The following is a 17562-nucleotide window of genomic DNA, read 5'->3' as shown; positions in this document are numbered from 1 at the left end:
TAAAGATTTTTTTAAGGAATCTGACTTTGCTTGTTGGACTGAGCAATTCAAATACTAACATTGCAAGGAAAGTTTGCAGCCCAGCTGAACTGTACATTTGAATCTCACCAGTTTGCTTGCCCTTGTTTAAATGCTAAGGAGGAAATCCTGCTGCAGGAAAAGCACCTGCAATCCCCATCGCTCCTGGTGAGTGGTGCCTACACATCCTCAGGGCTTCTTTATCCATTGTCTCTGAGCTCAGGCAAACAGCACATCAGAATTTTGGGACTGCTGAGTCTGGAGCTCGGAGTGGTGACACCAGGACTGTTATGAGATTATTTCTGACATGATGACAGAGAAATATGAAGTAAAAAGTTAAAAATTGCTTGTGCGATAGCTAAAGCAGAACCATTTTAAATGCACGAGGTTCCTGCCCCCCCAAGAAATGTCTGCTGCGCTCTGCTATGTCTGTGCTTACATTCACTTCACATAACACCAAGTCCAGCACTTGGATCACTGACATTTGTGCAGATATACCTCAGCCTATTTGCCACAGGATCTTTCCCCTGGAACCAGCTCTCAGTTACTTCAAAAAACAGATACACAACAGAGGCAGCAATAACAAAGTTCGCAGAAGTGGCTTAGTTTTTCTTCATTTTATAGGATGTTTTTAGAACACTTTTAGAGACAGTTGAATTATGGGTAACATTTATATAACTTTTTTGCATAAATAATCAGCCAAGATTTAATTGCCAGCAGTGGTGAAATCTCTACCGCTCAGTGATGGTATTTATCGCTTGATCCTAGGTATCTTTATCCACATACCCCACATGAAGCTCAGTGGAGGCTTGATGCAGAGAACAGATCTTCAAGGATTTGTTGAACTCTCCTTGTCCTAATTCACATAAGTTAAACGTTAGGGCTGACTACCATCCCTGAATATTCCTCAGCTCCTTAGATGATAACCATCTTTATCTGAGATTGCCATCACCACTTCTGCATGTCCCATACACACACACACACCCACCCCCCTACAACTAGGGCTATGGCCACAGACATGAGCAAATGTACTTTTTCAGCCTTATTTCTGGAAGGATCAGCTGGCAAAGACAAACAGTGTTAGTGTCAGGAGATCAGTTTCGCCATAGGTACCAACATCATTCAAGGAAGAAACAGTCTTCTGAAACATCAATGCTCAAACAAACAGCAGCCACTTTAATAGGAGCTAAGTTGAGTAACAAATTCTCCAACCTTCTTCAACAGGTATACAGGAAAAAAAATCCCTGTCTCCATCTCCATTCTCCTTTCCCTCTCCATACTTTTCATGTCCCCCAAGGCTGTCAAAAGGAATAAAATACCAATCTTGTTTATCTCAGTTTTCAAACCCAAGCTTTATCTAGCTGTTCAGAATTAGACAAATCATCTGGCCCTAGCGCTTTACTCCAGCATTTTCCTGACAAAAATATATAGTCACAGAAAGGCATTAGCTTGCTTCTTTCTTTCCTCACAATATCTGGCATTTGTAGAAGATGGTGTGCTGATCTCATTACCTTGCAAGGTGTGAACTGATATACAAAATAAAGTGAGCACATGTAATGGCATCTCTGCAAAATAAAGACAGCTCCTTTGCTTTTCATAGATAGTGTTCCTCTGTTATCATAAAAGCCTCCACTGCCAACATTTACATGTGATCTAATTCCCGATCAAGCCTGTCTCAGATTCCCTGGCTGTTTTGTTTACCAGTGACCAGAGGAAAGGAAAGGGCAGGATGGGTGAGTTGTCCGCCAGTAGCAGTCACATAACAGAAATACAGATTCTTTCTTTCTCTCCCTTAAAAGAAAAAGGATTTGCTGGGTTGGATTTCCACCTCCTTTCCTTTTTCATTCAGGGTGACAGTCATTTGATTCTGTGTGGCATGTCAACAGTTTGGATAAATTAATGTATACCGCTAGGGCCATTAATGTATACCGCTAGGCATATATTTATGGCAGGAACATCTCCTCGTGAAAAGCATAGGTTAGAGACTCACTGACTAAACTATTACAAACTATTCCATTTTCTTTATGTCCTTAGCAGTAATGTTTATTTTAGCTGTTTTAGCTTAGGGAGGTTGTTTGGTTTTGTTTTTATAGGCATCTGATTACAAGTCCCCAGGAAAAGTTCTTGATTAAGAATCCATACACTAGATCATTCAGTCTCTGCCCAAATCTGGAGAGACCCTGTTATACTCATTAGAGGCTAGTTCATGCTTCCATATCTGCTGAGATTATTAACAACACACCAAACTCTCTGCCAATTCACAGACAGCTCAAACACTGCAGCTCCATTGTATGGGGTAGACAAAAAAAAATTACAAGTGAAAATACAATAATTTTCCACTAGCTACTGAATTTTATCCAACCTCAAATACCTCCTGGAAGTGGCACTTGGCCCATACATATCTCAAAGCATTAGGCAGCTAATATCAGCTCCAATTCTACATATTACACTACAGCTGTCCCCAGTACCTCAAGTAACTACCATCCGTTTTCTTGTACTTTTGCATGACCGGCTCTCCTGTGACTAACTGTCACACCAGCCTGGATTTCTTCTGCACATGTGCCTGTTCTAAGCACTCCTTGGAGAGATGTCAGATGGGGAAGCAGGACTATGTGTCTTTTGCCCAAGTGAAGACCATGACATGTTCCCTCTTCCTGCCAGAAGTATGGCTAAAATGGAAAATATTGAATTTGTCATCTCTGCATATCTTTCTTGGACTCAAACATCTCTTGCCATTTCATTCACTTAAGAAAATCATTGCTTCAAATAAAATATCTTTCCGTTTTTGAAGTGAACTTCACACTAGACTGACAGACCAGCAGACTGACTCTTTTTTGTATTTCCAGAAAACAGATAGAAATGGCAGTGGCATCACAACACCTACTGCCCTTCAGCCCTTGCTGGCCAAGACCACATTCATTACATTCCCAAGACCACCATCACTACATTTCCAGGCTTATCACTTCCGTTATTTGCTTCCTTGGTGAGACTAAGGCTAAATGAATGCAATGAATCCTATTCTTTAGACACTTATCTGCCCAGGAACACGAAGAGAACTTACTTCCCCAGAACGACGCAAGACAATAATCGCTGTTGGAAGCAAATTCAGGAGGGAAAGATGTTACGGACCATTGGCAGTCTCCTGAGCCATCCTTGCGAAGATTTCTTTGTAGGAGGAACAATGGATGAAACACAGATAGAAACAGGTAAGGACTATAGTTGTCAGATTGCGAGGATGCAGATAAGGACCAGGGCTTTCTGCTTTTACAGGCTGAGAGCATGCAGACTGGTGGAATATATCTGTTGGAAAGGACAGAACTATTGATCTGTATTGAAGGGGAGGGGAATGTTGGTGGGAAAGGAAAGGGTGGCTAAAAATAAAACAGTAATTCTGTTTTTCAGTCAGGAAGAAAAAAGAGAAAATGTCTGTTCTTATTCTACTCAACAAATCAAAGACTTGGTGATTTATAATCAGAATAATAGACCTAGCTTCTAATCTGCCCAATTCCTCACTTGCTGTAAGTTTACACCTGATCTGTCAGCAGCAGAGATGAAAATAATTGATCTGTGACTTTCTTGGCATAATAAACGCTAGTGTGTACAGATGAGGATTTTTCTTATCATTGGCTACCTCAAATCATATCAGCTACCAATTATTATAAATACGGACATTTTTCTTATTCTCTGTCCCCTGCTTGGAGCCCCTAGCTGCCTGCAAGGGATTGCGAGGAAAATGAGAGGGGGGGTGTGTCTTGGTGAGAGGGAGGGAGGTAGACCAGCACAGACACAATCTTACCATTTGATATTGCTGATGCTTTTCGTTTCATTTTTGTAATGGCTTTCAAGAGCTAAGCATTTCCCTTCTGTGCCTCTGCCACAAGCTAGTACACGACCAGCCTTAAAAAGAGAGGAATTTGATTTTCTTTAAGCAACAGAATATTTTCCATCCAGAAGAATAGTCCATATTCTTCTCTGAACCTTCAATATCCTCCCTTCCTTCTAACTTTCCTCCTCTCCCCTTCAGGCCTTTCCCTTTTCTGACCCTTCACCTGTTCTGTCTTGGTCTAGAGCCTTTGAAAAAACAGACTGGACTCCCTTTAAAAGGCATCAGCAGAGAATATTCTCAGTCAGAAGAGCATACATTTCATCAATATTTACTGTAGTTCATATTTCCACAAAAAATTCTACATGAACAGGACACAAAATGCAATAAAAGCAGAGTCAAAAAACACATATTTCCTGTTGCCATTTAAAAGATGAAAGCAGAGAACAGCTCAAAATTAACCCCCTGGTTCCCCTCCAAGATGAGTGTTTTAAAAAAACCCCAAAGTATAACAGCAATAACAACAGAGAGATACCATTGTTTCAAACCTTTTGGTTTCCCTCATTCTTTTTTCATTCTTTTCCTTTGTATTTTGGCAGCTGTGAATAATTCTGTACCCTGGAATTGTTCTGCAGGCTATTAATGTCTGTGACCTTTTACATCAACAACAGCTCTACTTTCCAGTCATTTCTTGAAGTGCTACTTAATATAAATTTAACATGACTGAGGCAGCCTCCTACACACACACACACACTCACCCCTTTCTAAGACATGCAGAAGCATGTTTCATCCCATCCATATACAAAAAAAAAAATTCACTTCATCAAGAGAGGTATATGCTTTGTAAATAACTGTGTTTCACGGCAATGGGGAACAACCGCCTATATTAAAATCTTCCCAAGTTCTCTTGGGGAAATAAAAGGACTGATATTACAGTGGGATGATTTCATTATATAAGAAAATAAGATCTCATTAAGTCTGAGCCATTATGGGCTGCTTCTTTGAGTTAGCTGCTGCTGCTTTTACTTTTTAAGAGTGCGTAAAGAACTCATATGTGATCAAACAGATATCAAAAGCATTATCCAACTCTATGATCAAATGCATGCATATATCAAGAGTGTCTCTAGTTCCTTTTGGATTCATTTAATCAAAGAGGTTAATAGACTGGAGTCTAGTTATCAGCAGCACAGTGCTGCTTCAACAGCCTCTCATGACGGAAACAAATGGCAGGTATCCTGTTGCAAAACAGATGGATAAAGTGGGCAGCAGATATGCAGGATGAAAGGGCTTAAAAAACAGATGCTTTTAAAAGCTCTTTAAGCCCATGCATAATTTCAAGGTATACTTCTCTTCACTTAGGAACCAAAGATTGGTCAAGAGAGTTTGCAGAAGGATTTTTTTAACAGGCTAAATGAATTGCCTTAACAGGTCAAGAATTACCCAGCTTAACTCCTGACCATGATTTATTCTTTTTAGAAGTCAAAGTTAAGTTCCTAAATGTTGCTACTCCAGTTAAAATTAGAAGTGAGATGTTAAAACAAGCTGTAGAGACATACTGGACTACAGCAATGCCTAAAACCAGACCTGAATATTGTAAAGCAGTAAGTGCCTGTGTAAGCTTCCTTTGGAAAAAACATGGATTTAGGGAGTCCAAAATTTTCTTCCTGTATCTGACTTAGCTATGTCCCTTGCCAGTTGCCATCAGACATTAACTTCTTTGACAAAAAACTGGGATTTCTATTTCTCTTGGTTCAGGCTTTTCATTTTTTTTCTAGACACACAGACCAATGAGCAGGGCCTTCTAGACAATTTCCTCTGAAATCCATTTGTCAGGAAAAAATGAGTTTCTGACAAAACAAAACATTTCCAGAAATGTGTCTTTCTCACGGTCTATATTGAATGTTCGTAAAAATCTGTTCAATTAAATGTTTTTTTAGATGAAGCTCTTCATGTTCTCTGATGAGAAGTGACAATTTGTAAGGCAAAAGAAGATAAAAAATGTTCTGGCCTGGTTTGTGGTTACATTTTTCTTGGAAAAAATCCCTCATCACACACACCTGTAACTGGCTGTCTGATCAGGGACCCACAGTAATAAGGAAAGCAGACCTGAGGTACTCCTGGAAAAAACAGAAATTGCTCCTTCCTATAATATAGTCTTTTAATCTGGGAATAAGGGAGGGAAAATTATGAATGTGGGGGAACATTTGAGGATTCCTGAGAACTCCTCGGTTCCTGGGAATGAGTGATCCACTCAGAAACCCACCTTCCAAAGGGGAAGACGACTGTCATTTCTCATACTGTGTATATGGTATACTGCACAATGATGATCCTTCATCCGGAAATTATTACACTACAAATTGTGAATAATATAACCCAAAACAACTGTTTTTAAATAACACTTCTAATCACTTGCTGCAGAATACACTTCACTTAGAAGTTAGTGATTTGAGACTAGACCAGGTAAGGAGTTACTGCTAACTAATAGTTTCTTGACAGTCACATTTCAACTCCTGGGGAACAATTATTCAAATCACTACCATAAACCGTTGCTCTTCTGTCGTGTTAAACCTGACAGGAAAAGGCCTGAATACCTCTGAAAGCTGCTACCTTAGAAATATTAATCCATCCATATGGCTTGGTCTGGACTGGTTTGGCAGAGCAAAGTGGGGATATTAGCACATCTGCTGTCTGTCTTACCTTTGTTTTAGAGAGAGAAGCACAATTCTCTGTTGTCGTATTCGTGAGAACTAACATACTGCAAAAAAAGAAGTTTAAAAAATGTAGATTTGTTTTGCTGTATCCAATATGTTCTTGTCTCTTGTCTAAAAAGCTCATCTGGTCTAAAAATATACAGCACCTGTGTAAATTTTTATGTATTGAAGCTTGAAGTGCTAAATATTCCTTGTTGTTAAAATAAGTCATGGATATTAAGGGGAATTTTTTTTTAATGTTTGCAAATTGATGTACCTCTGACTTTAATGAACATGCATTTTCTCGATTCTTCACTGAAAGGGTTTTCACACAAAGGTGGGCATGTTGGACAGAGGAGAGAAATTAAAAAGACCAAACAATGGACAAAGGACTTATCTGCACACTTCGCCTCTCTCAGTGATACCTTTCTTTACGACTGTCTAAGCTGAGATCCTCTAGCTCTTTTTTGATGGAGGAAAACATTATTCTCCATCTTTCCAAAAGACAGCTGAGTCACGGAGCAAAGAAAGAAATTAAATACTGCAGAAGTAGTCTACATCTCAGATATATACCAACAAATCCTAGTCAGTGATGATGCTAAATATGCATTTTTTTCTATCCCAACCAAATGCTATGTCCCTTGCTCTTTTCACTGCTGTACTTTCAAATGTCAGAGAACTGTAGTAAAACATTGGTATCTAAGACCTTACTTCTAATCTTCAGAATAAAAGAATGGGAGAGAATGAATGGATAATCTTCAGGTCACTGGCATAACATGCTGGGCTGTAGAAACCTATTCAGTCCACACCCATTTACTACCCTAAAGTATGCTATTACAGCAGGACACTAGTGAAAAACATGCCCACTTCCTAGCTGGCTAAGATGTAGTTTATGATTTAATTATGTTTTCAAAACATATCATGAAATGCTACTCTGATGTATATGATTTGTGTTTTAATGTCTCAAAGCAAAAAATAAAATCCACTTTGAGTTTTAATGATCATTATGCAATTGTAACCATTACATTAAAAAAGAGACATAAAGACTGGGAAGTCTGAAGTCTGACAGAGTACATGAAGATATGGCCCATGACTGGGAACCAGCTCAGGCTCCTACCTTAAACTTGGCCCATAGAGAGCCTGGGATTCTCTACAGAACTTTGCCATATGTTATCATCCAGGTAACTTTGCCATATGATCATCCAGACTTCTCCTACAGTCAGAAAACACACGAGTGCTCCGAAGAAGGGATGAGAAGACCCTTCCCACATGGACTTACAGGCCTTCTGCTGTTGTTCAGAATGGGAATCAACTATTTATTGTTCTGCTCTATTTCTAACAGAAAGAGTTTTCAGTTAACTCACCAGGTAATCCTCTGCAAGGTCAAGTAAACCAAGAGTAGGTGAAAGACCTAGGTAAAGGGTGGAAGAGCAAGAGTAAAAGTGATCCTTAGTATCCTGCTCAACTGAGCTATTTGAATGCTGCAGTAGGGTTTAAATAAATCAACTTAATCACTCTTCTTATTATCATTGCAATTAATCATTGGATTTCTAAGGCAGCATCACTTTGTTACTTAGTATTTTTGTGACTCCTCACATTCCTTGTTTACTGATCTGTTATAAATTAAATACAGCTTGGGGAGCTGCCTGTTCCTAAAGGCTCTTTGACATGCAATTCTTCATAATTTCAAGTTTTGAAACACAAAATACATGTTAAAATCCAATTAGAATGATAAACGAATCATGAGAAAATCTAATGGCATAAAACAAATTTGAAAGATTAAACAATTTCCAATTTACAGATATATTGTATAATCTAATGCCGCTCACCTTGCCAAATGGCACCATTAGCATTTAAACTCCAGAAGAACACCATATGCAGTGAAAGGATATTGATTACTACTCACTACTAGAAAAAAAACTAAAGCTAAGAAAGGTGTGGCAGTTCTGGACAAGGTGTGCTTGCAATTGCCTTAATCCAGCCTCGGGGACTAAGAAGGTCATCTCTGTATGGTTGGAGCTGTTCCCTAACTGTTAATATATGTGCAAAACAAAATGAGCCCAGATTCTTCTGTAAAGATCCCTGTAAATCTATTACAGATAAGCAAATAAATTGCACCAGTTTATCTCTTCACCCATCTCTGATTGGACTTTCCAGGACAAGCTAGAAAAGTCTTTTTGGGTGCATGTCTTAGATCAGAAAAGGGAGACATGTTGACTTGCTACGCCAAGAAGTCAAAAGACTTCACTTCGAGAGATATTTAAGAAGAGGAACTAAGGGACGTGATATAGGAGAGAGTTTAAGTGGAAAGATAAGAACAAAGGAACTAGGAAAAATTGTAATGATTGCATTAAAAAAGAGACATAAACCTGTAAAGTGAGTGTTGAATATGAGTTTAGCGCATAAAAAATTTTAGTATTCAATCATCTGGGCAAACATGGGAAAGAGGGAGGAGAAGCAAAGAACTGAATAAATACAGAGGGGAGCACTGAAACATAAATGGGACAAGCATTGGAGGGGAACGAATGCTAAAAAATAGTTCAAGAGAATCAACCAAGGACTGCTTTGCTGAGGTCAGGCTGGCAAAGTATGGATTTAGCACAGTCTGAGGTTTTATTCTGCTGCTGTGCTGTTGTAATTAGAATCAGCTCTTCTTAACAATTACACTACTACAGCTGTGGCTAAACATAAATCCCTACAATTTAAGCAGATGCAACATGACTTATGTGCATGAAGCAAAGGACAGTTATGGGAGTTTTTAAGCTTTCAGGACCTGTCAAAGCAACTTGGTGCAGGGGTCAGTACCAGTGATGAATAAACCTGACCAAGTCTAGATACAAGTTCTTAACTTTGCTGCAGAGCAGAAAAATAAGGCTGTGTATTTTAATGTTGTAAGTCCTGTGAGTGTTCTTACAGCTCCTGTTCACCCACTCTCAAAAGGTTGTCTCACTGGCAGAAACTTGTAAACATGCACAGATCAAGTTCAGAATTTATTTGTAATCTCTAACTCATAGTTGAACATAAGTTGAGAAATGTAAGAAAGTTCCTTTATTTTTCAAAATGTTACATTTCACAATCAAAGCTAACTGAGGCTGAGCTAGATTATATAATGCTGCCCTTCCAAAAGGGAAAGAATGGAAAGGTATGAAGAAATCCAATAGGAAGAAACCATTTTCAAAAAAAAAAAAAAAAAAAAAACAAAAGAGAGAGAGGTACTTATTTACTTGTTCCCTTTGCATAGCAATAATGTACAAATATCCTGCAGGACAGCATGCAAGCTTCTGGAAACACATTAAACCTTGATTCTCCAAACATCTCAACTAATTGCTTAAAGATAATGTCCCTAGCAGCCAATTGAGACTGAACATCTGGAAGGTGAATCCTTGATTCATAGGTGGATCCTGAAGCCATGGCTGCAGGATGCTGTAGAAATGGCAGATGACATTTCATGCTCTGCTTCTGTAACAATCATTCCTGCCCTTTGAGGGGCTGCATTGTTAGCAGACTGTAAGGGTTGTGCCTGAATGTCTTTGGTTTGTGAACGAGGACTTCTAGATCAATACTGGCCTATTAGAACGGATTACAGAATTGGTCATGTGCATTTTCTAGAGCAAACCAGAGGCAACAGAAATCACATGGACACTTTTTATACAGAATTTAAATCCATTCAGGAAACATACAATAAAATTTTATGACGCTTTCCCTTTCTGAGACTCTTATTCAAACTGTAAACTAATTTTTATCAAGATTTATCTCATGGTCACAATGCAGTCTGCCATGACTGACAGTCTTAGCACATAGAAATTCTTCATCTCCATTGTGCAACTGAGCCGTCTTTGAAACGTTGTGTGCAGGCTCAGAATTTAAACAGCTAGTGGTGTCAAGAAATCTGATGCATTGGCCAAGTGTATGTACATGAGTGCTTGCGCCCATGTGAGTGCGTGCATCATTAGAAAAGCTGAGGACACTGCACATTGGAGTTATTGTGCTTTAGAAATAGGAAAGCTGTACAAGGGAAGTTCCTGCCCAAACCATGATTGCTACATGAACAATCAAACCCAACTGCCATTCAGTTCCTAAAAGTAACTGTAAGAAAAACTTTGAAATAACTGAAGATTTTTTCCAGTTTTTGCTACTATACTCATCTCTGTGCTAAGACCCTCTAAGTTTAAGATGACCTTCTTGCCATAACAACAATGCAAAATACCTGACTCATCCCTCATATACAATGTGTATGTGAGTCCATATCCCATCTGTCCTGGTCACTCTGCTTCATTTCTTCCTCGGCATGACAAATGAGGAAGCCGAAACACATGACGAAACATGCTAACAGAAAACAAACGTGATTTTGGAGATGGGTTATTTTTGTGTTTCTCCTGTGTATTCTTTTAATTTTTTCAGAAATTATGCATAACCAGTGTGGAGATGAGCGTGAAGTTTCTTATGATTTTTTTTTTAGTCGCTGCTTCCAATATCAGTTTCTACTACCTTTTTTTTCCCCTGCTCATACATTTTGGCTGTGTTACAAAACCCTTGCAGAGAACTGAGAACAAGTGCAACCAACCAGTCAGTAAAATGGTGGCTGCCATACCCTGGAGAGCCTGCAGCCTTGCCTAGCAATTATATGAATGACAATTCGAAGATTCTCGAAGCCGCATGAAAACCCATGTATGTCCCAGACATTACTTGCCTATTCATATGTTAAAAGCATTTCTGCATATTTGCACCACTGAAGTCTGTCATTTATCTAACAAACACAAGTCAAAAACTCATAAATGTCACCTGCCAAGTTCCAGCTCCAAGAACACAGAGTTCTTGGAGATAGAAATGGAGATGTTCAAAAGGGTTTTGTAACTAAGCTTTATAAAAGATGAGTTTGGGACAATTCATTTATTCAAGGCAGGCAGCATATGACATTACTGTATTTCACTGTATGTGAATTCTTGGAAACATGACTCTACATATGCCTGCATGCAAGAGAATTTTTGTGTAAATGTGCGTGTTTAGGATTGTTACGGTTATTTTCACATCTCTTTGTAGATAATGTCTGAATATGGCTGAACCTGAGAATAGCTAAATGACATCCAGTACGTATAGAGTCATATCTATGTGCAAGTATGTGAAAGAAACACACAGACGTGTGCCTATGAGGATCATTCTTTATACACCTTGTTATCAAAGGTCTGTATAGCTTTTTTTGCACACAGTTATTTGACTGAGCTTCCAGCACTGCAGAGAGCTCTGATCCTCTGCTGCAGCTTTTCTCACAGGTCACACGTTTAGTATAAGCTATCCGAACAGATGTTCTTCATGTTTATTGGGTTTTCTGTTCCTATTCTGACCCCTGTAGCCTTCAAAATTGTATCCTTAGGTTCTAGTTGCAGAAACCAGGGGATTTATGAGATGTAATTTTTCTCCTGCCTGTTTGTATCCCTTGTAGTATGTAACAGTGAAGGCACTTGATGGCCTACTAGGAGGTTGGCATAAGCAAGGGAAGAGACGAGAGGCCTGCCAGTCATTTGGTCTCAAATGAGCACTTGAATTCCTTCACTGCACAAGGAGAAAACTAGAATTTTGTACAAAAGATCTCAAAAATATGACCTGGAGCTTCAACAGGATAGATCTCTTACATTCCTTGAAGAATCAGAGGTTTTTCTTTTACCTGCTAGGTTTTGTGTTTTTGACAGGGATAGATAAGTGTACCGTATATATATTAGGGAGCTTTCAATCTGTGCTTGTTTTCTAGTAAACATCTGATTAATCTACCGGGAAAGCCAGGGTGAAATGATTAATAAAGCTACTTAGTACTACCAGCTTTCATAGTAAGGTAAAGGGAATTCCAAGGAACAATGGAGTAAATGAAATGGAAGGATGAAAACATACAAATAGCAAAAATAGCTGACAGTATGTATTCACTCAAGTATTCAAAGCATTCTAGAGGTGAATTTTGCACTGTTGATTGACAAAGTTAAGTATTTGATTGACGGACTGATGTTTGCTTGAATCTTTTGACAGCTGAAAAGTCCCAGGCCATTTGTTTAAGTTAATAGGAAGGTAAAACCTTTCCGATACAAATCACAGCTACTTCACAATCTCATTCTACAGGGGAGCCCATTAAAGAGTACAGAGCATATCAACTTTTCACTCTCTTCGATTCAGAGTTTCTGGTCATCAGTTCAGTTACAAAGGCCAAGTCTCAGCACAAGGTAACAGCTCTAAATAATCTTCTCATGTGTGATCATTATGACAACGCAGCAGTATCTTTCAAAACGAAGTCGCACACTGTTGTCTCCTAGCACGTCTCTCCATGAATTTCACCGTTGCTGCTTATGGCCTTGTTTTGAATGTTGTAAGTCATCATCCAAAGGAATGTTATACACACTGAGTGAGTTTTAGATATCTGCAACAACAGTGTTCATGTTTTGAAAAGTTCTTCCCTCCGCTCCCAGTATTGAAAAGCTGAATGAATTTACAGCTTTCAAATGAGTCTGCTGGACTTAATATTGAATTTTAGATCTAATTTTCCCAGCAGAGAGTTTGGCCTTTAATCATCAGTGTTGAATTACTCCAAATTCAATCCAAATATAAGCTCCTGTGTGCTGTTTTGAGTTTGCCTTTGTTTTGCAGGAGACTTCTTTCTACATTATTTTTATGTAAGTTATTATTAGATTAGTGACATTTTCTGGGTTTTAGAAGAAAATCCCTAGAAAGTTTAACTGCCCTTGTAACTTCCAAATGAGATAAAGAACAGCCTGCCTATTATCTTTGTATCATCTATGCTCTGGCATGACATTAACTCATGCTACTACAAGAAAACATGTGTTTGCATTATTTCCAAGTCTACTCCTTTCTCAAACCCAAACAGAAGATCCATACCTCTCAAGCATCCAGTAAAGGTGTGCAGGTAATAAGAAGTTCTCCATATTGTGAGGTACACTGCTTAGTGAAACCTTTCAATAAACTAAGGTTTCACATGTAGGTTTTTGATGTGACAGCAGAGGTTTGGATTTTTGATCTGCTCAGTTGGTATCTCGGAGCATGAGTGGATGTGCTCTTCTGAGTATTTCTGAAGATGCCCAGAGCTACTCGGCACTGTATTCTCCCCTTTCCCACCAAAAGTTGCTGTCTCCTCACAGCTGGTGATACAACCACACATCAGCTTTTTCCCTAACCCAATGTCAGTCAGTATAGTCCTGGCCAAATATCAAATTTACCTGCCTATCTATTTATCTATCTACTGTTAAATGGATTTACCCTAAATCTCTTAATATTAACAGCATCGGTTTGGGCAGCAGCAACAGGCTGTTAGGCCGGTAGCTCTGAGGGGGAGGTATCCATCGCCATCTCAGGCTAGGGAGATCTAGCTCACCTGCCGCTTACGCAGCACATCTGACTGCAGCCTGATTTACCCTGCTTCCCTTTCTGACAGACAGGATTTCACTACTCAGAGAACACAAAACGATGCTTGTTTCAAAGGAACAGGTTCTATTATATGTACTAGTCAGAAGCCTTTGCAATCGGTCTGATCAATGAATTTGGGCTGATTTAGACCAGCTGATTCTCTAATGCAGTCTGCTTAATACTTCTGAATTTCATTTCAGAAAACAGAGGGTATTTGGATCCAAGATACACAACCCATAATGTGGTGGGAATGTGGCATCCCCCAAGAGTAAACTCAAAGAAAGAAGCGGCTGGGTTTCTAAAAAGTTTTTTATATATATTACTCATTCTGTGGCACAAATTGTGCATAGCTAAAGCACCACAAGTCTTTTATTGGGCTTGCATGCAGCAACACTGGGCCCCAACAGCCTTGGAAATCGACTCGAGGATTACCAAGCCTGACAAGATCAGTGGGGTGATGTTTTATTTAATTTCCTGGGTGTAGCTAAAAGGCCGGCTCCCTGGAGTCTCTCTCCTGCCCCAGTGCAGGAGAGAAGATCACAGGGTTCAGCAGGGGGAGGGCGGCATTGGGGAAGGAAGTACAGTTTGTCAGAATGCTGACCCAGCAACGCAGGACACCTTCTGATAAGGTATCTAAATCACAGCAATTTTTGAGACCAGCAGAGCCCAGATGAACGGCAGGTGTGAGATTTATAGAAACTCCTTGTGATTCTGCAGCAACAAGCCCTTTGGAGAAAGGAGCTGTGAAGGGGGAAAAGAGGAGGGCAATGAGGGGAAGAATAAAAGCCGTATAAAGAACAACCTCATCATAGGAACAATAGGGAAGTGGAGGAAAGAAAGGAGAGGATTCTTCTTTTCACATGGATTTATTCTTCATTTAGGTTTTGTTATACTCCTCTTTGGAAGCCTTTCTCCCCACTTTCTTTAAACTTCAGCTAGGGACGTGGTCTTTCCCCTTGGCAGATTTTCAGGCAAATCAAGTCAAGCTGCCGCCTAGATCAGCCCCTGACTGTGTCTCCAGCACCAGTATTCTACTGTCAAAGTAACCAAACACTTCTGGATTGCAATTTTCTTTTTGCAGCAAAGCCCTTCCTTCCCCTCCTGTAAAGAATTCCCCAAGAGAGAGGGGAGAACATCTTCTCACTGCTTCACATGACCCACCGCACAAAGGAAAAAGAGGCACAAGAACAGTGAATTTCATTTGTGCCTGTTTGGTAGCCTCAACAAGGCTGGTGATCCCTAGTTGTAACAATAATAGCTTAGAGTTTTCAAGGTGGAATAGCCTACTTTTCTCAACTCCTTGTTATGAATTTTGTTTGTAAATATTTCCAAAAGAATCTAGGCAACACAAGAGTAACTGTGCCATGTTCACAAGTTCACTATTTGACCTATGGCAGTCTGACACGTGAGAAAGGACCCCAATACCATTGCAGAGTGCCACTGAAATAAAAAGGATCTTCACACAGACAGAAAGGTTACCTACATATTTCTAATTTTAGGGCTGGGGCCATATTTTGTATAAAAGCTTTCCAAACATGCTGCAAAACAATTGGCAATTGCAGGTGAAGAAGTGTGAAAAAGGAAGAGAAATGACTTACAGTGAAGAACGCATCCCTTTGTGTCTTGACACTCTTCCCATGGATCTGTTAGCTGGTGCTCAGGACTACTCTGTCCTTATCACTTGCCGAATAATCTCAGTAAGATCTCAGAGGAACTAACACTGGTAAAATATCACCCATCGGTCCTAAGTTAAAGAAAAAGGAAAAATGTGAGTTGGAGTTTATAGCTCAAATATAAAAACAGTTAAAACAGCAAATAGCAGACGAAAGAACTTGTGAAAGAAGGAGAGGAAACTGCATAGGTTTTTGTGGCCATCAGGTAAAGCACCTTTTTGTATTCACCCAGAATCTCCAGGGCAGTGGACTCCCTTTCACTTCAAGCTGCAGATACGATTCATTACTCCTGAAAGAGAATAGACATAGTTTTGTAGCCTCTCTGGTAAGACAGGTTTAATCACCTAAGTAATGCTGATACAGAACTCTCCTGGAGAGCAGTGAGACTCCCCACTGCCGGATCAGGCTGTTGTTCCTTGCTAAAGAGACAGACAATGCGTTGATTTGGATTATGAACTTGGTTTTGCTCTTACTTTCAAGGGCCTCTATTTATGGAGGAAATCTGGACTCTCTTCTTTCCTCTATGTAACCTAAAAAGTTTCCAGCGCTTCAATATCAGAGTTCATAGTTTGTGTGTGTAAGAAAAGGGGGTGGAGATGGAAGAATGAAATAGCCTTTCCCTCCAATATCTTGCAAGGTTATTCAAATAAGATCACAGGAATGGCAAGAAACATCTTGAAAATATGTATGCAATTAAAAGAACCCCCAAGTTTCATTATGCAGTCTACATCAGAGCCAGCACCATTTTCTTTTGATAACTTCCCTGCTATCTGAAAAAAACCCAACTGTATTATCCTGCAAAAAATCATATGAAATATAATACATTTTGACCAGTAAATATGCAGAACAAAAGCCTCTTTGCAACAGCACCACTGTTTTCCAAGCCTGAAACACAGCTGAAGCATCTTTATCATTCTATCTTTTAGTGTTTCCAGCTGTGAGAAGCATAACCTAGATAATAAGGATGTGATAATGTTACAGAAACCTAATGATAGAAGAGCAGCTCCTCTGACAGCTAGTTTATTCCACGTGGCTCAATCATTATTCCTTATTTCTCTGCTGCAAGATTTATTAACTATTGTATTACAGTTTGCCAATTAAAATAAACTGATTAATAAAAGTCGAACATTTCGCTTGGCTCAACAGAAAAAAATTCCAAACAGATTCTGGGATGCTGTTTATTTCAACACATAGTTCATAATTTCACTTTTATCTTCTGAAATTCAGTACTCATAAGCAGTATTTCTGTATTTCCTGCTGTATCATATTCTCCTCCATCCATGCACAAATGAGTAACCATACTTGATGTTTATACAGTTCTCTGAGTAACATTTCTCTATAAGGGAATGCTCAGATTTTATTAGTACCTCTGAACAGGTACTTGCTTTCACCAGCAAGAAACGTCTCTCTGCTACATAGCTAGGCTTTCTCCCTGTCAAACTGCAGCAAATCAATTCACAGACTATTTTAAAATACTAGGGCAATTAAATCTGGGTGGAAAATACCTTTTCCATCTTGCATAAAGGTTAAAGTTTTGAAAAGTTGTCCTATCCTGAAACATGCTGAAACATGAGTATCTCAAAAATTATTTGAACTCAATATAAAAAATGAGAAAATATGTTTCTGGGTCAGTCAAAGTATTCTGGATTCCTTACATTTGCGTGTTTCTTTCCTATTTTTGACAAGTTTTGTCTTTGTTTTTTAACTATAATTGGTTGGCATCTCAAAATGAAGGAAAGCTTCAGATCTGAAATCCAGAAATATTTGGCTTAAAAAATATCCAATCTATGATTTCTACAAAATTTTATCAGAAACATAAGTGGGAAAAAAACCCAAACTGGCCAAAATAAAAGGTCTCTTCAAAAAGTTATAAGTTCAGAAAAACTACCCCAAATCCTACCATTTCCCAGTTAATGGAAAAAGGTTGCCCTAAAAAGCTCCGGGCCTCCAGTACTAC

Source organism: Calonectris borealis, chromosome 7 (genome assembly GCF_964195595.1).
Source record: "Calonectris borealis chromosome 7, bCalBor7.hap1.2, whole genome shotgun sequence".
Classification (NCBI taxonomy): domain Eukaryota; kingdom Metazoa; phylum Chordata; class Aves; order Procellariiformes; family Procellariidae; genus Calonectris; species Calonectris borealis.
The sequence above is the reverse complement of the archived record's forward strand: the minus strand, read 5'-3'. Positions refer to the sequence as shown.